Below are 23,455 nucleotides of genomic sequence, written 5' to 3' on the forward strand. Positions count from 1 at the left end.
ACATTCTGATCACTGTCCACCCCAACGGCCCTGAAAAAGCCAAAGCCAGGATTTATACATTTCTCTTAGATCGCCATAAATTCCTTACACCAACACAAATATTTCCATCGGGAATAAGCAAGGTTACTGCAGATGAAATAAGTCGAAGGTTCAACTGGGGTTTCAGACAGCACAAAAAAAATCTATTAAGTTGAAGACCAGCTCTGGCCTTCATTTTGTCAGTGCTAAGTTAACCTGAGCTACACTTTAAGATGTGATGCTAGGAGGAGGCGCGGCAGAGATATCTTTACGCTTTCACAACACAAACACTACACATACAGTACACAATTTTATTTATTTACAACTACTTACTACTTACTAGTCTACTCTGTATGTCTACATCCAAGCAAGGGAGACGCTTAGATTAGATCAGAACTTAGAGGGGCTCAAAAACATCCTAAAAATTATTTCCATTTAGTAATATAAACATAATTTTACTTAAGATGATAATAAAAAAGCTACATATCAGCCTAGATGAAAGGATCTTCAAATACTATAACAGATTTTTCTCAGGGCCTTAAAACAGATGACCCTGAGTGGTAAGAAGCATAGTGGCTCCAAAAAGTATCTGGACACTTTCAAAATGACTTTGTATTATATAACAAATAGGGTTGTAGCGGTATACCGGTGTGACAGTTCAATTTAACTTTGAGATTATGAAAGAAATTCATTAGCATTGTTTAATGGAATGGAATTCAAAGTTATAATAACAACAACAATAAAAAAAAAAAAAAAATTTAAGAAATATTATGTGTGTCCAAGTTTTAACTTCTGTTGTGCTGCAGTTCTTTGCCGAAAATAAAAGTTGTTAAATTTGATAACATTTTAAAACATAAATTAAAATGTTAAGTTTTATGCATTCATTTGATTAATTCAGTTTTTGACAATATATTTATATTACCATAAAACAATGAATGGTAATATGATTTCATAGGTCTCTATTATTCTTCAATTTTTTTTATAAATTATTAATAATAGAAAAAGGTGGTAAAGTTTTATGAATTCAATTGATTAAAGGTTTTCGGTTATTAAAATGTGAATAAACCTTTAAAACAAAATACAAAAAAATACAAAATAAAACGCAAAGAATTAAAAAAAATATATTATTTTTGATAATAACTTTAATAACTAAAAGATTTGACTGTTTGCCCCATCTAAATTATATTCTGGATCCTTGTTGTCTTCTACAAACTGTAATAAAGCATTTGGTCACTCAAAATATGTGTTCTTATTCTTTTAAGGGACATTGTTACTGTTAAGAATTATTGTTTAATAAATACCATGAAACCAAGATGTTTTCTGAGATGATAATTATACTGAGAAAATTTCATAACATTACAACCCTAATAACAAAATTCCAAACCAAGAGAAAATTAATTTCATATCTAATAATTGAATATTTAATAATTAATATAGACAATTTTTTTTTTATATAAAACAATATATTGTTGAAAATTTGGGAAAAAAGTGCACGTATTTGGACACCTAGTTGTCAGAATATTCCACTTGGTTTGATACTTAAAAGCAGTGAAATTCCTAAGCGTGACTTACCACTTACAGAACAACATTCTACTTGACATTCAATTTACAAACAGTAGGACTTAAGTATAATGAAATAAAAATAATGTAGGGTCAAAAGATGCTCATTCACAGTGATCTTCAAACAGAACAGAACACACAAGAAACTTTGTCATAGTATTTTTCTAATATAAGCATTTTCTGACAGTGACAAAGGCTCATTACTTTAGTCTCTCAGGTTAGATCGAAATGGTGACCTTTGTGACGACTCTTATCAAAGGCATTAAACATTAATTATTCAAATGAATTACTTTACTTCCTCTCAGAAGCTTACTCATTTGGACAACGTCATGAAACTTTTAGGAGTTGCATGCATTAAATATTCACAACGAAGCCATCACTCATTCCATAATGAATAAGCACACCTTAGCATTGACTTGGAGCACGAAGAGAGAAACCAAGTAAGTTTTGTCCTTCACGGGACATCTTAGCGCTCATCATCTGCTTCTGTTCACTACTGTAAACAGAATGTTGTTGGGACACACTCATGGTATAGATAGATAGATAGGTTCAAGCCAGACATTTTGTCTATTTTTAGCACCACAGCTGTCCCATTTTACCCCGCTGACTCTCTAGTGCTTTATGTCACCGCAATGCACCTTTCCTCTCACAGCATACCAGTCCCAGCAGAAGCTTGACGTGACCCTGTCCGCAGGGATGGGCCACAGTCATTTTGGACATTTTGAAGACCATGAGAGCAGACAAGAGTCATCATTCATGATGTTTGTTTGACTCCTGCTGTAACAGTCAGTGTGCTTTAGTCCCAGACAGGACAGCCCCTACCTAGGCTCCTAGATGCCCCGACTGCCCCATGACCTCTCCGGTTGTCAAAGTTATTCACCAACACCAGGGCTGTGACACAAGGCATCAATCTCCAGCTCTCACCCCTGGTCCTAAAAACAAAAAGAACCCACATTTAGATGAAACAGAGGAAAACTCACAAAAAGCCATGTAAGGGGTACTGTATGTTAAAACAAAGTTATAGGGTAACAATATAATATTACAATTTATTTACATGTTAAACATACTATGTAAAAACTGTAGATTTTCATTGCTTGTACGTAATGTTACTGATCATGTTTTGTTTAAAAGTCACTTTTTTCAGTCTACAGATCAACAAATCCTCAGTAAAAGAAACTTGGTGGTCTTAGGAGGGACAATTTTAATTTAAACTGTTGAGCCAAATGTTCACAAATAAATAAATAAATAAATGGCTCACCCACAGACCATTTCAGTTTACTTTGTTTCTAACCTAAAATAGTGGTTTCTGAGCATTATGTGTGTCTATTTTTACCAGTTCCTCCCATCCATGAAAATTTGCAAACCAGGGCTGCGTTCAGCCCAGACAAAACGTTGCACAATGTTTTTTTAAACAGAGACGGTGATGCGTTGAACACACTGTTCTGATGACGCAAGAGTTGCAACTATGGCAGCTGAGAAGGCCATTCTCTGTGTTCTTTGTGAAGAATTTTCGGAGCCATCTGTTTAGCCTCACATACTGACTTTATTTGTAGTTCATACGGTTTTAATACCCTGTATTTTCTTTCTCATTTTTAGGAAAAACACTTAATTACCATTGTTTATTTCAAATGTCATACACTTGCAATGAAGCTAAAAATATAAACAACTACATCATTATGTTGATATCCTATATTTTTACAATAAAAACGACAAACGTGTCTTCAAATATCCTCAGTTACGACAAACATGTCTTCTAATATCCTCAGTTGTTGCGTGTACCGAGCTCCAACGAACAAATTGGTACATTATTTTCCTTGAACCATTGTGCTTTAAATATCGCGTGCTTTATATACATGTTGCTGCTGATTGGACTGCAGTTCTGACACACCCACCAAACAAGAGAAAACACATCTCAAACCCCGTTGCACACCGTTTCCAGGAAACATGACGTTCAACCCGGAAACTGTAGCAAAACATTGCACACTGTTTTGAACTTGAACATGCCCCTGATTTTTGGGCAAAAAAAAACTTGTTGACACACTAATTAGCCAATCAGAGTGAGAGGAGAACCTGATAGGCGGGGAATATCATATTGACAGGGTAATCAGCCAATGAATGCAATAATGTTAACATGATAGGCAGGCATATCGCTGTGACAGGTTAATGAATAGCACTACGTACACTCACTTTCTGAATTTTCAAATGAATTCTAAAAATGTATTGTGCAATATAACTCCTGTTTTTAACAGATAGATAATAAAAATATACTGTATCTGCGAATGTCATTTCTGTTCAGTAGTACTGACCAGCTTATATATAGCCAAGACTAAACATTGCCTTAGTATACCCCTGTAGTTTTGACCTTCTAAACCACCTTAGAATCAGAATAAAAACAAAAACATATTACTTCATATAGAAATCGCGGCTCTGGACAGATGTTTATGGGTGGGCCCCCCTCCCTTTGGGCATAGGAAGGTTCCCAGTTGTCCTGCCCAAGTGTCGTCCCTGACTGAATTATATTATTCTAAATGCAGTTCTCCTCATTAAAAATGTTCTCCTTGTATTAGAGCTCCGAAGCCCTTCGATACCGACTTTGCATTGCCGTTGGAGATAGAAAAGTACAGCAATGTCCTTTGATGTGTCCTGGTAGGCAATGTTGTGCTGTGGGCTCATGGTAATGAACCCATGCAGCTCCTGCAGGTGAAGATCTACACAGACATTGTCATCAATCACACATGTGCATCGGGCGGAGGGGAGAGGAGGCACTCGACCTGCGGCTCGTACTTCAATGCCACCCGTGAGGAGTTCCCATCTGTGAGATACTCTGCCACTGACTTCGATGATGACAAATGCACCAGCCGCCGTGGAAATATTGAGAATTGCCAAGACATTTATCAGGTATAATTTCAAAAGTGATAAAAGGGCCCTTGTTGGGAATGCCATTGGACACAGATGGAAACTGGATTTTTTTTTTATTATCTAGGCAGAGCAGAGTATCTGAATATCAAATGGGCTTTATATGACCCCCCACAATATTCCATTCACTACTTCAGATTTTTTTCATGTTTTTGAAAGAAGTTTTGATTGCCAAGGCTGCATTTAATTGATCAAATTGATCAAAAATACAGTGAAAATATTAATATTGTGGAATTACATTACAGCTTAAAATAACTGTTTTCTATTTGAATATATTTTGAAATCTAATTTATTCCTGTAATGGCAAAACTGAATTTCCAGCATCATTACTCCAGTCTGCAGTGTCACATATCTTCATAAAGCATTCTAATAAGCTGATTTGGTGCTCAAGAAACATTTGGTATCATAATCAATGTTGAAAAATGATATAGCTGCGTAATATTTTTTGTGGAAACGATACACTACCATTCAAAAGTTTCAGCAAAGACACAATAAACTGATGAAAGGTGACAGTAACAAATTCCCATTTTTTTTAAAATGCTGTTCTTTTTTAACTTTCTATTCTTCAAATCATGGTTTCACACACACACACAAATAAATAAATAAATATATATGTGTGTGTGTGTGTGTGCGTGCGTGTGTGTGTAAATTAAAATTAATAATTGAGCAACAAATCAGCATATTTGAATGAATATTTTATTTGCCATCACAGGAATAAATTAGATATTTGACTTTAAATTATAATATTTCCTAATATTACAATTTACTGTATTTTTAACAAATAAATCTAGCCTAGATGAGCATAGGAGACTTCTATCAAAAACATTGTTTTTCGTATCATGGTACGATGGGTCTTGAGAATCTTAAATTACAGCTAATCTTCAAGTTGAGCCAGCCCTGGTCACAGTCTTTCTTCTGTATTGTTTGTGTTTGTCTGAGCTCTGCTGTATTGACAGCACCATCTGTTGCTGTGCTGCTGGAAGATGAGCTGGCTGACTGATAGCGACTTCTAAATGTATTCTCCTTCACATCAAAGGCACATGTTGTGCGTGCAGAACAATACTGGGACCATTAAACATCAGGATCCGACCTTTTGCAACCTTGACTGCACAAACAAGCCAGATTAATAACAATAATGCATAGAAAAGTATATAAAGAATATTGTTATGAGAGGGTCTTGAAAAAGCCAGCAGTTTTAATGAAGATCCAGATGATCCATATTGCAAGAAACTAATATAATAAAAAACAATATTACATCAATTTAATATTATATCCAACAGAGCTCAACAGCAGCATTCTGCAATAAAATTGGATGGGGGAAATATGTGAATATTAATAACAAGCTTTATGTGTAAAAAAATAAATAAATAATAATGATATTTTTTATTTTTTTATTTTAATAAATCAATTCAAATAATTTTTTTAAAGGATACTTTAAAGGATATGAAGTAATGATGGAGCTCCTGTAGGCTCATGATTGAACATCATCTTAAACAGATAGAAATGTTGGGTTAAAATTTACCTGGACACCAAAAAAAAAAAAAAAAAAAAAAAAAAACTGCAAGCTTTAAAACTAAGAGGCTATTTAACCACTTATAATAATTCATTTAAAAAAATAGTCAGTAAATTTTTTAGCCAACCGACTTCAACAGGCACAGCTATAAAACACACTGTTTTTGTTGGAGAGTGAAAGACAAAACATTCTTTCAAGAAATGTAATGGCAAAAACAGCTGAAAAACAAAGGATACCACCACAAGAGTCGTTGAATACATATCCGTAGGTTTCCCTTAATGCCTTCTCTGCTCTTCTCTCGCTGGGGAGCCCAATGAAGGCCTGACCTTTCATCCTCCCCTCTTTCATCAAAACAATATCAAACCCACTTAAACATCAGCACGTTCGTGAAGAACTCACCTATATTCACCACTCTTGAGAAAAATATAAGTGCGCTTTTCTTTTCATTGGCTTTGATTGTAATTCACGGAGTTGAGGCCCCAGACAAGGGCCTGAGGCATGAGACAGTGGTGCTTACATGTTTCTCTCCTCCTCTGAGGAGATGTCGATATACCGGCCGATGAACTTCAGATCCTGTGGAAAAGATTGAACAGGGTTATGTAGCTGGTTCTTAAGTGAGAATTATGTTCTAGACCACAAACTAAAGCAAATGTTATGCAATCTTTAGAATTTTCTGTATGTAGAATACAAAAATATATATTAAATTTGCAGTGTTACCGTAAAAAAAAAAATAATAAAGTGTACCAGACCAACTAATAGGCTGATATTTAACCATCTTAACAAAACTGGTTAAAGTGTATTGTTCACTCCGAGAAAATAAATATATAAAACATAATTGTAAAATAATAATAATAATAATAATTAATAAAATATTTACTTATATAATTAAAGTAAAACAATACATTTAACATTACATTTATCCATAAATGAATAAATTAACTCATCCATTAATATTAAAATATTACATTACTAAACGAAAAAGAAAAATATTATTTCCAAAACAAATAATTTCATCCATAAATTAATTATCCAGTTATCCAGTAATTGTCCAGTCCAACTAAACTATAAAAATAGAAATGTATAAAACATAATAGTAAAAATAAATGATTTAAATATATAAAATATATTAATTTAAAATTAAATTGTCCAAAAAAAATTGTCCAGTCCAATTAATACATTAAAAAAATTATGTATAAAAAAATTAAGAAAAATAAATTATAATAATTTTTAATCATATGTGTGTGTGTGTGTGTGTGTGTGTGTGTGTGTGTATTTATATATGCCAGCCAGTAGTAAAATGTAGTTTCTTTATTTGTGTTGGTAAAGCAGATACTTACTTTTTATTTAACTTGCTTTGCAATTTTCTTAACATAAAGCCTACAGGTTGGCTCTCCAGGTTCATAATTTTTTAAAGACAGACATTTTCTTCGTCTCTGGTAATGTAAAAGGGTCAATAAAATAATAAATCAATACAACAGACGCACATAGTCATGCGAAAAGTAAATCTGAGAGATAAAGCTGTAAAAATTACGTTAAGAAATTAATGACTGAATTTAACTAAATACATCCGAGCAATCACTCACAATCATCTGAAACATGCCAACAGTCATATGACGACAGCCTGGCGTGCGTCGTATCAAATATTTATTTCCTCTTTAAAGACCAGCTGTATGTTTCTTGTGAACACTCAAAGGCAAATTATTTAGTAGAGCTGCTCAATTCTATTTGATGTTCGGTGTACTACAAAGAAGAACAGTCTATGCGTGCACAATTTGAGAGTGTTTCACCGTTTCTAGAGAGTCTCCCTCTCTCTAGCTCTCTCCTAGAGATGAACTCAGAGGGAATGTCCTCATCTTCCTCCCTCTCTTCCTCCTTTCTGGGGACTGGAGCGCTTGGATAGATTTTCCCAAACCCTTCCGCAGCTTCCTGAATGGAAACCTCCATCTCTGCCATGTCTTGGAAAAAAGTCGCGTGAACATAATTAGAGTGTGTTTTGAACTGTCACGGAGCTCAATTTCAATTTGTCTGAGACAGGCTGCCTGTTGCAGATTTCAACGATGACAAGTGGAAGGCGGCACCCAAGCCTTGTGTGAACACATATCAAAATGACAAGCTTCGACTATTCAAAACAAACTAGTAAACAGAAGCATATGAATGTTTTCTTGTCGTGCATGAAAGCAAAATCGATATAATCAATAACAAAAGGCACGTAAAAACAGATTAAAATTGAATATTCATGCAAGAGGGGGAAAAAAAACAGGCGAGTGTATTAATCTCTGAGGGTGACACTATCTGTGCATGCTCTGTGGGGTTTTCTTTCAGGTATTTCATAGCACAGTTGGAGATGTCACCTGGCAGTTGGCAGTAAGCCGTAAGCAAAGCGCATATGAGGAATTATGGGAAGAAGCGAGGCTACACAAATCCTCTGGAAACTTGTCTGACAGATCTAGTGCCTAATGTGTGCTAGAGCAAGAAGTGCTGATAAGTTTCCCTCAGAGAGATGGATTCCTTTGATGTTTCTTTTCATTTAAACATATTGTTTATCAGTTAAACGCGAGCACACTGCAAATAACTACCTGCCCTGCGCTTGTTTCTTTTTTCAACAGGTTAGGAAAGCTGTTGGTCTTTGACTTTGGAAGGTTTTCTGTCTCCCTTTTAGGTCATGGACATTCATGGAAAACAAACAGGAAGATATGGGTAAACAAAAGACTGTGGATGTCAATTTGACTGCAGTGGATGACTTTAATGATGCTTCTGCGTAGATAAATAATTGATAAGCCATACCTGCACTCTGTAAAGAATTATCGTTTCTTATAATTTACAGAGAAAAAAAATATAAATGGACATTTCTATTATTTATTGTGGGAAACTTTATATTTGACATGCGTCTGCATGAACGCGCAAGCTTTAAAAATGCATCCAGTGAAAACAGCGTCAAGCGCTCTGTGTTGTGTCCATTTAAAAGTGTGTTTGATGTTTGTGTGTATTCAACCCTCCACCAATGCCATCTCTTATTGTGTCGCTTGTTAGCCTCTGGTTTGCCTGTGCATGCTCATGTGTTTTGGAGGAGGCGTGGCTTTGGAGAGTGATTATGCAGTGAGGGTGGGGTCTTACGTTTTTTAAAAAGCTAGCTTGCTAATGCTACCCTCTCTGAAATCGCCTGCCCTACTTTAAGCATGCTAGGTTTTTATGTGTTAAATTAAAGCTACAGTAGGTAACTTTTGTAAAAATGTATTTATTACCTGTCATTATGTCCTGACAGTAGAATATGAGACAGATCATCTGTGAAAAAAATCAAGCTCCTCTGGCTCCTCCCAGTGGTCCTATTGCCATTTGCAGGAATACATCGCTCCCGGTAAGAAACAACCAATCAGAGCTGCGGTCCGTAACTTTTTTATGTGTTCAAAATTTACAAAATGTATATAATAAGTGAGTACACCATGAATCCATTTTCCAAACCGTGTTTTTGGCTTGTCCTGAATCACTAGGGTGCACCTATAATAAGTGTTTATATTCGGACTATTTTAGATTGCTTCGGGGGTACCGCGGCGGAGTAACCCAGTACCTTTGTGATTCTTCATAGACATAAACAGAGAGAAGTAGTTCCGGCTACAATGTTCTTGCACAAAAAGCAAGCAGTTCTGTTTATTAACCGCTAGAGCGTCAAAAGTTACCGACTGCAGCTTTAATGGTTATTAAATTATTACAGTATCGTGTGTGTTATCTTGATGCTTTTAGTATTTGGGTGTCCCTATATATTAGTATTCACCTCAACTTGTGGAAAATCTACTTGTGATGATTTTTGATTGTACATGTGGCTTTTTTATGTCCACCTGTGTTTTCGTTGGTTATAGGTGTATTATAAAGGTACAAAACAGATTTAGTATTATATTTAGATTTTAGAATTAGTATTTTAGTAGGTTGGTATATTAACATTATATCAGTTTATACAGGTTTTAACTGTAAATTTAAGTTCGGTAAAACCTTAAATGTATTTTCCACAGTAAATTCAGGCAAAGATTTTTTACAATGCACCAAAAAGTTTCACGTGCGTTTAATTTTGATCGTTCCATCATTCCTAATTCCCGAATAAACTTTCAGGGTTATCCTTGGTTATCCTGATGCAGGGGAGGGTCTCGACGCCTCATGGCGAGAGCAGCTCGGCCTGCTGACAGCCCAATACATTAAATCTTCTCTCCAGCTGAGTCACTATTCTCAGGGCTAATTGCTGTGTTAATTGAGCAGGTCCGCTCAGGATGGATGGCTCAACCCAGGGTGCATTCGGTAATGCAGGCGGATAGATAAATGAATGATGTGGAAGGAGTGGCGGGGGACGTGCAGTCTTACCCTCGGTCACATCTGCAAACTGCTGCTCTTGATTCTGTCTGGGACCCTCGAGGATGGTGGACACCTAAGCCGATATAGGGAACTCAATCTTTTTCTGTCCAAGCTTCTGAGGATGCTCAAACATGTCTGATGGCTGCAAGGCTGGGCCTGAGGGACTGAGAGATACAACACTGAGCTATCTGCTAATCTGTTTTGTATTACTGAAGGTGGTCTTTTGAAACTATAAGGTGCTGTTTTGTTTTACTTAATTAATGATAGCAGCTGATAGCTGATAGAGTTTACCCGTGGGAATCTGGGTTGGGAATAAACAGGAGGTCTTTTAGTTTGCGTTTCTTTCTCTTGGGAGAAGTCTTTGTTCTCCACGGTCTTTTGCATGCCTGGTTAACAAGGCCCATCAGTCTGATCATCCTTTATAGAACCCAGAGAGAAGAAGTGAGAAGCTATTAAACATGTATGGCTTTTGAACACAAGGTAAAACATGGCAACAAAACAAACAAACTGAACTTTTTGTAGCTTTTGCAGCTGCTGCCATTCTGGAGGCTGACAATCTGTCAATGAGTAAATGTGCCAATAGTGCTTATGCATAGTCAAAAATACTACCACAGTTATTTTTAGATATAGGACAACAGATTGTGAAGTGTCAGACATAAACTTGCTTAATAATCTGTCAGAGGAGAAACGTCCCTGTAAAATGTACTAAAGTGTTTTTTTTTTTTTTTTATGTATTCATTAGTATTGGCCAATATAATAGATGTTTGCTAATTTAGTTTTTACATACAAATTTGTTTATCATTAAAATTATTATTTAAAAAAAAGCAATTAAATAACATGATTAAATGTTATCTTTAACAAATCTCAAAATAACTATACATTTTTCATACAATGTCATGATGCTTAATCTCACTTGTAGCATTTAAAACAACAAACTTCTTATAGTTAGTATCTTATTTTTAATTTATTTAGGCACATTTGTATATTTTTATATTGACTATTTAGTGATTACTGGCCATATCATGAAAATAGTATTATTAATGAAATATTTTACATATATTAATAAAAATGAAAAATGAAATGTATTCAAGTGATGACAAAGCTGAATTTTCAAATTTTCACCAGCCATTACTCATTACTCAGTGTCACATGATTTTCCAGAAATCATTATAACATGCAACTCAGGAAAAATTTCTTATCATTATAACTAATGGTCGACCGATATACCGTTAGGTTTTTCTGCTTGGCCGATGTGTTCGAGGAGGGGCTTTTATTTTGACGGCAGAGCCAAAGGCGCACACAGCTAAGCTCATATTCTCCCTGTTGTTTTGTCCAATATGGATAGAAGTCTGTCTAATAATCAAATAGAACGGTTGTTCAAATGAATTAATGTATAGTAATAGAAAGGCAAATATTAATTATTTCACATTTGCCTCTCAGCATTAAGCAAATACGCATTTATCATTTAAACAAATCTTTTAATGGCTAATGATAATTTAATTTTACAAACTTTGCAAACTTAGCCGGGATCCTGCTGTGAGATCTTGTGAACTGTGCATTTTCTCTGTGTGACGGTCGGTCAGTGTGAATTTAATGCTTTAAACTTTGAACTCGTGATTTCAAATTATGCTGTGCTTTATGCATTTGCACACTGTCATATTCATGTCATTTTCTCTGTGTGCTGTAAAATGAGTGTTACCCTGGCTTTGTTTGAAAAATATGATTCCCAAGGCACACAATCTTCCCAGAATTCTGAGGGCCCTGTTAGTTACAGTGGTTACTTCCTTTTTAATTATATTTGTATTAAATATTTAATTGTGAAAAATGCATTGTCAAATAAAGTATAAGTATGTTTATTTTGCACATTTTTATTTATCAACTGTCAAATTATTTCAAATTTCTTAAATATTAATAAATATAAATAAATAAATATATATATATATATATTCGCTTTATATCGGCTATCGGCCCCCCTTGCTTTCCAATATATCGGCATCGGCTGTCAAAAAACCCATATTGGTCAACCACTAATTATAACTTTTTAAAGCAGTTTAAACAACTTACTTGTACACACTGCGCTGAACACCAAGGTTACCTAATAATGCCAATCTACTTAAAGAGCTTGTAGATAAAATATAAAAGGTGGAAAACCAGCAACCTCTCTTTGTCCTCCTCGTCTCAACTTTCATACTCAGATTCTTCTTCACTGTCTGACGTCCCCTCCTCGTGCTCCGGCAGAGGAGGTTTCTCTAGGGGGAAGGGTGGCAGTGGCCCTGGAGCCATCTCAAACTGAAACGGTGCAGAAGGGTAGGTTACACCTTCTCACAGCCGTGTAGCTCATCAGTATTAGCAGAGAACTTATATTGACGGGATTCAGTAAAAAGCAAATCAGGCATGAGGCCGAGTTTGAATTCTGGTGATGCACCAAGATGTGATTCATATTATACATTCGTCATCATGCTGCCCTGGGTTGCTTGAATTGAATTTAAAATAACATAAACATTTGCAAAAGCGCATAATTCCAACCCACCATTGGTGGAGGAACCATCGCTGGTACAAACGGGCAAGGAAGGTTCATCTTATTCATCAAGTGAAGAACCTGTGGAGGAACATGTTCACCTGATGAAGAAATGAGTGTGTGTGTTGTTTCCACACACCTGGTACTGAGTATTTGTTGGACACAAACATTAATCGTGACCCTGGCTCCATATGTAACCCATATTGCTGTGTGTGAATATACTTAGGCTCTGTAAGGAAGCTCTGAGCAACAGATTTAATGTTTTTGAACCGCCAGCCTGTTTCTCAGAAATCTAGCGCCACCAAAAGGCAGCCTGGGAAATTATAAAATCTCCCCGGTGTTTAACAAAGCGGTGCTTAAGGGAAAATATGAAATGCATCACTCATCCCTCCCACATGAGCGCAATATTAATACCACCAGAATAATTCCATGCAAATATTGTGGTTTGATGTTTTAGAGACTGGACTAGAATCAGAAAAATCACATTAGTGCCAGTCTGAGAGAGCTGAGAATTCATGTTTTTGTATTTATTTTTACCAGATATGAACTAAAAACCTGAAAATAGGAGATAGATACTGATACAAGAGGTGGTTTACACAATCCCAACGTGAACTGATAAATTAAACAACACTAAAAGATAAGGGGAAAAGACTTTGTAGCCTCTACTCTCTTGAACGTACAACTTGGGCACGCTCAGAAGAGTGTGTGTAACGTTTGTCATAATTCCACTTGAAGGAGGAGGGCATAAATATTTCAGCGTTGGATTTGTTTGAAATTTCAACCTGCGGGAGGAAAGAAAAATGAAAAATTGCCTGTCATTAGCCTCAGAGAGGAGACAGGGAAACATTTCCAGAAATGCTACTTGGGACAAAATGCATGCACGGAATGGGGAGGCATAAATATAAATGTGAGGTACAAACATTTGGCTGGGTTTCGTAAATGCCCACGCCTTGCAAAACACACCAGCTACCCTTCAGTAGTTCACTCTACACCACAAAAAGTAACTAACATTATATACTCCATTATTTTTCAGATCATAATCAGGGTATGTCATTTCTTTAAAATTGCAAAGCAGTATATAACTTGCGCAGAACTTCAGATACATTTATTTTTTTATATTAATTTCTCTACTGAAATTGCCTAAACAAAGACGAAATCTATTGAGTAATAATTAAAAAATCATGTTACACTGTTAATTGTTCATATGGCTTGTTACTTGAAAAATGTCCGCCACTTTTATTTACTCCTCAACACTGAATATTGCTTTAGTAATTAATTTAGGGGAAGTGATATATGAGATATCCACAACGATTTTGCTGGTAATACAACTAAACTAAGCAACAATGTGCTTTTAAAGTAAAAATTTTCATAAAGACTGGTTTAGTGAACCTTTGCTAGTATGACAGCAGTAAGACAGATTTTAGGAAGATTTGAAAAAAAATAATAATAATAATAATAATAAAGAAGATTTCAGGGTCTCTGTCATTAGTTGTGAAAGCACATTAATTTATATAAAATATAAATAAAGTAAAAAAAAAAAAATGTCAGTGCATATCATTTACAATTATGTTCAAGGCATTCCATAACTGACTAATAACCTTTTCTTTGCTATTAAAGTGAAATTACTGAACCTAAACATAACAGCGTGATAAAAATGCTTATTTAAAAGAAAACGTATCTCAGACTTAGAGGTTTTTGCATCTGAAATCTTCATATAGACATGTAAAAGGTAGCGTTAGTACTGTAGAATGAAATTTTACCCAACATCTGCTTTTTATGCTCTTTATGTTGCATGGACTTCCCTTGCAAGCCAAACGCTTTGAATGTTAAGTCTCTTTCGAGTTGAATTTGATTGCGTATTCTATAATCAAAACGATCTGCACTTCATTCGGAGCATCACAGCACTGAAAAACACACTTATCAGGCGACCCCACTCTGTGCACGAGCGGTTCTGGGGGAATTAAATAAATAAAAATCTGTCACGGCTCCGCTCGTTAAGGTGAGGTGTGGGCTCCTCGTGCAAAATTATATCTTAGCCCACGTCTCTTGATCAAAGGCCACCTGGTGCCACCACATGGCTGTCACCGCAGAACATGTCTCTTTGAGACATGAGCCTGTAACTAGACATGAGACGGACAGCGACAGCCATTCTCCAACTTACCTTCACCATCTTTCTCTGTCCGCTGTGGGCACTTCCTACAGGGTTATCAAGCCCTGAACTACTGGTACCAGGTGTGAGATGTCAACTGAGAGTGTTAGCTTGTCTCAAATCTCCAGTGACATCATAAACACGCATGCGCATAGATAAATAGATAATATAGACTGAGTGGCGGGGGACGTGCAGTCTTACCTTCAGTCTTGATTCTGTCTGGGACCGTCAAGGATGGTGGACACCTTACCCGAAATATGGAACTTAATCTGGAATAGACATATGGAAGACAGCGCATGCAGAGGAAGTCAATGTGCTTATCAAAAAACACATTTGTCTACTAACTAAAAACAGTGTACACTTTTGATATGATTCTCTGTTTAAAACTACATTTTTGGAATAATTTTTGGACTTCTTTGTATTGCTAAGGCTAATCTCATAGCTTGTATTTGATATATTTCAGATACACAAATAACATTTTCACACTTTAATCTGACAAAATTACAGCTTGATCACACTGTAAAAATAAAAAATACAAAAATAAATTAAATTAAATTTTGAATTAGTAAATAAATCCAAGATTACTGGAATAGGTTTTATAAGGTTTTTAGAGTTTTTTATTAATTAATGATTCTATGCCAATTATTTTCCAGTGCAGAAATAACACAATAAAAATATTCCTGTATTCAACTAATATTTAACAATAGCAAGTCTCATATTTTAGCTCAAGCTTTATTAGAGGCAAAATTGTTGTTCAGGATGGAATTCATGTGTATTTTGGTAAACCATGTATATAATCTGTGTGAATATTATAAATGTTTTTCAAATTTATATTAGCTAACATTAACTATATTCTAAATGCAAGTCTATTAACGACACACTTTAAAAGTAGCCCAAATAGATTCTATTAAAATTTTAATGTGAACTTAATATAACAAAATGAAATATTAAAAACGCAAACTCCACCACTAGAGTGTGAACAAGGATTCTCAGCTGATGAAGTCAAATATTTTACCATTATAAAATAACAAATTATCATTATTTTGCATTACAGTAGAAAAAATATTGACGTTTTGTCATTATTAAAAAAATGACAAACTTTCTAAATGTAGATAACTATCAAAAATCCCATAAGATTCACCTCGACAGTTATTACACTCATTATTATTATAATAGAGTGTAATTTTTAGTTTTTTTTTTGTTTTGTTTTTTACTAAAAGTTAGTTAGGTAAAACTAACTGAACTGAATTTAAGCATCTAGTGTTGTTCTGGGTATTGTAACGCACATCATATCTGCACAGGTTAAATAAAACTTACGCGGCAACAAATCTGGCTCTTACACAGAAGAACACTCTGGATTTGCAAAGGAGTAACTTAACAGAATGAAGACTGAGTTGGTAAGTAAACAGGTTAAAATGAGCAAACGTACATGCAAGGGTATTCACCCTCTTCCGCACAAAGTTTGTGGGCGCGTCTAATGGTCAATGAAATCTGATACCTGATTGGTTGCTTGTGAGTTATTCAGATCACCGATTGGTGCGCAATGCACATCAATCACATAAAGTCCAAATTCAGAAAACTTTTTTTTTTGGCCAGGAGATGGCACTGTTGTTAACAAAATTAATCAGAATCAACATCCAGAAACTGTTTATATATATGTGTATATATATATATATATATATATATATATGTATATATGTATATATATATATATATATGTATATATATATATATATATATATGTATATATATATATATATATATATATATATATATATATATATATATATATATATATATATGAAAAAATATAAAGAGGCCTTTAACATTAAGCAAGTTCATCGACCTCAGGTCAACTTCTATATTAGCTATATGAGCTGTTCAATTTATAATATATTTATATTTACATTTTCTAAAAATTGTAGTAAAAAACTCTTACAGAAACAATCAGATTGAAATAAATAAATGTATTATTTAAAAATAGTAGTAGTAGTAGTAGTAATAGTAAATAGTAATATTATTATTAGTAATAATAATAATAATAATAATAATAATAATAATAAAAGATGCAATTATTATTATTATTTATTTATTTATTAACTTACTTGCCCCTTTTTTTTTTTTTTTTCTAAGAGTAATGTAGTAGACCATGCTGAATGGTTAAGTTTTGTGAAAGTGTATTTGTGTCAGTGTTAAGTAAGGTCTTGACTCAACTGGTTTTTCTCTGTAATGCTCAGACTATGTGGAGATCAGACAAATGTGTGTATGGCTGGCATATGACCAAGCCTAATAATGGCCTCCCTTCCTCCTTCACAGTCATACCATACTGCCCTTCTGTGTCCTGAGTCCCATTTATTCAGGGTTTTATTTTTATTTTTAATTTTTTTTACATTTTCAAAAATGCATATTCAGTGAGCTTGAAAGTGGGCAACAGCGTATGTTTGCCTCGAGTGGACTAGCGGTTGCAGATCTGGATTGGTTATAACCATGGCGCTTTTCAAATACAAATTCCTTGCTTAAATTCAATCCATGGCATATTGTCTATCCTTTTTTTTTTTTGAGATATGAAAAATAGCTTCTGTGGAACACAATTTCAAACCCGATGACAGCCTTTATGAGTTCACGTTCATACTCTGGGAACAATCACAGAGGACTGACCCCGGTTTATGGGCCAACTTAACTTGGTGATCATCTTCACTATTGTCAGACAGCCTCCAAATTCCAGAGCAAGTGAAGTTTTTTCATTTAGGACAACATGGGCATTCCTTACAAGGGGGAACAATGCCCCCTTTCAGCCAGGTTGGCTCTGAAATTTCACAGGTGAAGGGAGGAGTGCAAGGTATCTAATCCCTGACCGAACAGTCCGAGCCTGGCGAGAGCAGGGAAGGGGGCTCCCTGCCTCTGACCACCCTTACCGACCCTGAAACGTGTCGAATAGGAAAAGCCTGTGCCCAAACAGCATTACCTTGTGAAGCATAAATCAGCTTTCACGCTGACTTCTAATGCTCATACAGTACTATGAACTCTAGAAGCATGTCAGTCATTGTTTGATGGTAACTGATATTGATGTCATTTACTTTGAAAAGTAATATATATAGAATTTAATTGTTATATATATATATATATATATATATATATATATATATATATATATATATATATATATATATATATATATATATATATATATATAACATTTATTTATTTATTTATTATTTTAATGGTCCTGCTGTGTTACAAATAATTTTTTAGGGATAATCCACAGTCACTCTTTATGATATATAATATAAATAAGCTTATATAAATGGTCTAGTGAAGTTACAAATGAAATTTTGCAGGTAAACTATGCAGTCTCTATATATTTACTTCTATCTAGTAAATATATCTATCTATCTATCTATCTATCTATCTATCTATCTATCTATCTATCTATCTATTTATCTTTATTCATTCATTCATTCATTCATTATTGCACCTTAGTCCTGCTGTGTCACAGTGTTAGAGGTTTTGCAGTTAAACTATGTAGTTTATTTTCATTGACTATTCATTTTTGCAATGAGCTAGATTAGAGATGTATTAATGCAAACCAATTAACAATGAAGACCTTAAGGGTTAAATGACAATATTGAACTCTACAATGTGGGTGTACCTGAAATGTGATGACCATGGAAATCAGAAAAATGTTTATTAGTGGGTTTCCATGTTTGAACATCCAGGGTGATTTCTACAAACAGACACTTTGCAATTGGGACAGCAGAGCAAGTTTGAATTTTTTGGCAGTAACAAACATTAATTTGGGTGAAGGTAGGTGGTTGTTTGGGGGGGGGGGGGGGTTGCTAGAGATCAACGTAACAGGCCTGTCTGCAGTAAAAGCACTTTTGTTTGTCATGTGTCTGTGTGTGTGTGTGTGTTTGAGAGAGAGAGAGAGAGAGAGAGAGAGAGAGAGAGAGAGAGAGAGAGGGTCACACAGTGGAGTCAGCTGTCTTAACCCCTTTTGGGCTTGAACTGATGGTAAAACTAAGGACATTATTAACTGTCTTTACATTTATTTTGAAAGATGAAGCTCGCGATTATGGAAAGGAGAATTACATTTCCGACGAGTGCTTGTGGTGTTCGACCAATCACAATGCGCTGGGTCGGTTGGCCAATCAGAGCCGAAGTAGGGACTTTGTAGAAAATGACGCATTTGAGGGAGGCGGGGTATAGAGGACCTACAATAATGTACAGAATTTGAAAAATAATGTGTTTTTTGAACATTAAATCATGTCAACATTCTGTTACTCCAAATACACAAAATAATCATCTTAAAAAAAAAAAAGCATCATATGATGCCTTTAATACCAAATGTTCAGAAACAGGCAGAGTCTTATGTGTAAAGGAAAGCAAATAAACAGATTAAACATTTTCACCTTCCTGTTTACTCTCTTTGGGAACGAATGTGTGCTTTTCCCATTTTCAAAAATGTCTAGCAAATACATTTTTGTTTCACAAGACATAAAAGGGAAGCAAATAAATCACTGTTTATTGTTATAGCTATTTTAAGATGCTTATAAACTTTTATATCCTGCACAGTAGTGAAAATCCTCTGAGAACATTCTTAAAGAAGTGAGTAAATAAAAGTGGTCTTGTTTTATACAGAACTTGCTCACTTGAATGTTTTATTATAGCATACTCACAAAAGTTGACAAAATTGTTTTGTAGCAAATATATGCATTTCAGAATCACAATAGTCTTTATTTTTTCTTTTATTTTTTTTAAACGGAGCAAAAATACTGAAGACTCATGTCACACTCAAAAGTGTTTTTGTCCGGTGACATTCTCTACTGTACGAGTCGTCATTTTAACCACCACTCCCAGATCACACCCTCTCTCCTCAATCTCCATCTTTCTCTCACCTCCTCTCTGTCTTTCACTTTGACTTTCTCTTCCACAGGCCTTCAGCACCTGCCAACATGCCATCATCACATAGTGCTTCTACTTTTTGGGGTGTTTTGGGCCTCACTTTGGTTGTAATTAAGACAGATGAAACGATGCACCAGTGGAGTGGATTAGAGTTATCACTCCTTTAATTAGTCCCAGGACAAAAGAAAATAAGGTCCATATGATGGTGATAACAGCACCAACCAGATTCCTGAGCAATGTGCCATGCAGATGTGAGCTCAATACAATGAGAGCAAGCTAGTCCGGGTTTCTTTTAACATTCTGTTTTGTCATGCTCTGCTCTGGTTTTGATATTTTATTATGACAAAAGACATTGAGGCTTGTGACAGAATGCAAACCAGACATCTTTTTTGTTTCATTTAGCAAGTCATTATTATTATAATGGTCGTAAAAATGAAGGACATTTAAAAAAAAAAAATTCTTGCAGTTCGCAGGTTAGACTTTCAGACAGAAGACTCCTTTTTCTTGTTTGCATTAACATTTATGAGAATTTCTGGACTTAAACCGTTTTGTCAGTGTGAATGACATCATGGCAAAAATCATGGGGAGCATTAAGTAAAATAAATATTATTTTTTTTATAGTATTTTCTTCTTTTTTTTGTTGAAGGTTTTATACCATCAATCATGGAAGTTATATGTTCTGTGGCATCGTTCCCTTGATCACAGCAGCTTTGAACTGTGCGGTTTTGACTAAGTTTATCTTTGAACTGTTTTCACAGCTCAGCCAGGCTTAAAATGAGCCGTGCATCTACATGAAATATCAGATTAGAATCATTTGGGATGTTTAAAATAAAAAATAAAAAGTCTCATGTGTACATTACACAGTGTGTTAAATTGCTGACCTCATTCTTATGATTTACCGTCCTCTTGTGGAAAATATGAGTTGAGTTTGTTAACAAGTGCTAAAAGCAATGTGAGTCAGGTTGCTCCATGCTTCAGAGAAAAATAGGAGATTCACAGGTCAAACCATGTCCGTTGGGCTGGGAGGAACCCAATGTTTTACTCTAGCCTCACTCTGCAGTTTTCATTTAGTGATTTTATGGTTATACTCAGAATCATGATAGACTAGAAGTAATGTATATAATTTAAATGAATCATTAAGACGGAAAGGCCAAATGAGGTTGAATTTCCACAACAAATAAGGGCCTTATTAGTTTTAGGATTAGACTTGGCTGAATTATTAAAGTAAGAAATAGCATTCAATGCCAAACCCTAACTATAGCTAATTGCTACGTCATTTATTACTCAGCTTAGCGGTGCATAACGTTTCAAGGTGACCACAATGTCCATGCATCCAGAGAACATGCTATTTTAGCTCTTGAGCCACACTAATAAGAGATTTGCCTAGCAGTTTAGCTGTATATTTTCATTTGATCTACGTTCCATGCACCTCACCCAATGCATAGGCCCTACCAGGCAGCTCTATCCAGCAATTATCTTGGCGATGCTGCGCTACACACCGCTGAGCAGCGTGGACCAAATGGCCATGAACACGTTCACCAGATCCACCATTGCAGTCTCCTCCTTCACACTGGCTGTGCCATCAGTGGTCACTTTAATGTTGCACACATCATTTCTGGGTTTTTTTCTTGAAATATTTTCACTGCTGAGTGGTCAGACAAACCTGAAGTCCTTGATGTGGGCACCTGGGTATATTGAAAAATCATGGAAATAGTACATCACAGACAGGTTCTGTTTAAATTTCCAGACATCTGTTAGCACTATTTTGGAAATGTAGGGCATGTAGGATTATGAATCTATGTATTGGAGTGTGATCAGTTCTGTGTTTCTTTTCCCATATTTTTAAAACACATTTTAGTGATATACTTAAGGTTTAAATTGTTTGCATTTAGGTTAAAGAGCATTCTGAAAGAAAATGGGTTCAAATGAAAGCTACTGAACAGACAATTCAGGCAAACATGGCCGTTAGCATAACTATTGCTATGTTCCTTAACCTAGCTTGTGTTTCATACTACAAGCAGTGACTTATGATATGTTTTATTTTAGTGCAGTTAAAGCATATATCCATCATAAATGTATACACTGCATTGAGGAACAGCCCTAAGGGATTTTGAAGCATCTGCTCAGTGTTAGAGCTTTTCTACTTGTAACTGACAAGCATAGACATGCTGGTGGTTCAAGTATCTGTCTTTTGAAAGATGAGGGTCTGCCTCCTTGCCTTTTAAACTGGCATACTTGTTGTTAAAGCCCTTTAGTGATGAAAATGTCAGAAAGTTATGTTTTCTGGGGCTACTCCCCCTGTATTTGAAGCTGCAGGAACGTTGTGATTACTTCAATAGAGACATTTTCTTCCATGAGGGGTGTGTTTGGATGAGGGATGTAAATATATTCATGCTCCATATGCTCCATATTAGGACATAAAATCATGCAAATACATTATTTCATATAAAACAGAGGCCTTATTTTAACTGCTTTCCAGAATCTTTTCTCTGCAGCAGTAATTAAGTACACCATATAGATTGTACTTACCTATCAGCATGCAATGTATATTTTGTTGAGAAAATGGCTTTCAAAACATATAAAACTTCATATGGGTTGTACCAGCATAAATCCAGTTCCTCTGTGATTAATCATTAAAAAAAAAATTCAAACAAAAATGTGTGGCTACGAACAGAAGTGTGCTTTTATAATCTGTCTTGTTAAACACATTTGGGGAAGCTTTAACTTCTGTGCATCAGGCAATATGTGGTATTTTTAGAGTTGGGTACCAGAACACAGATTCCGGTGCCTCATTTCGGTGCCTCTTAAATGCCTGAGCGATCGATTGAAATATTTGTCCTGGTTCTCCGAAATGTTCACAAGAAGCATGGGCTTTCCTGGGATTTTTTTACTGGGGCTATAGCATTTAGCTCCATAAACTGCACACAAATTTGCGATCGCCTCAGAGTCAATCCCCTTAAATTTCATTTCGTCGCTGTCAGGCGGAATCCTCGTATCTCCAAAACCATAAATGTTGTTTTTTTAAGCTCCATGAAAATCACTTTAGCTATCTCACCAAACATGATGAGAAAACCAATGCATAGTGGCTAACTAGGTCAACGGCATGCAATCTGTGTGCATTAAATTCATTATCCTCGTCAGAAACAAAACCATGGAAAATATTTGTCAACAATATAGCTACCGTACAATGTTAGACCTAGCAGAAAGAAAAATGTAGCCTCCTCAGAAATGATACAACACGTCACCACTACTATTACTTCGAGATAAAACTGTTCTAGCACTAGCATCTATATATATATAAACTGTTATTATATAATTCATATAACTGAATCATGAATAACCATTCTTTTGAGGATATTTACTTCAGAGGACGTGCTGCTCGACAAGGATTTGTTGCGACTATCTAGTTTAGTTTTTTAGTAGAACATAGAACATAGTAGAATGTTAGCCTGTAAGTCTTTAAAATTACATGTTTAAACTATTTTTATTTTGTATTCTTTTATATATATATATATATATATATATATATATATATATATAT

The 23,455-nt window shown here is 35.1% G+C and overlaps 1 pseudogene; it reads right to left on the reverse strand.

The window, feature by feature from the left end:
- Window positions 1–1,416: 1,416 nt before the first annotated feature.
- LOC127945964 (RNA-binding region-containing protein 3-like) lies at window positions 1,417–16,471 on the reverse strand (annotated as a pseudogene).
- Between the last annotated feature and the right edge of the window lie 6,984 nt (window positions 16,472–23,455).

This window comes from Carassius gibelio, chromosome A24, assembly GCF_023724105.1.
Source record: "Carassius gibelio isolate Cgi1373 ecotype wild population from Czech Republic chromosome A24, carGib1.2-hapl.c, whole genome shotgun sequence".
Classification (NCBI taxonomy): domain Eukaryota; kingdom Metazoa; phylum Chordata; class Actinopteri; order Cypriniformes; family Cyprinidae; genus Carassius; species Carassius gibelio.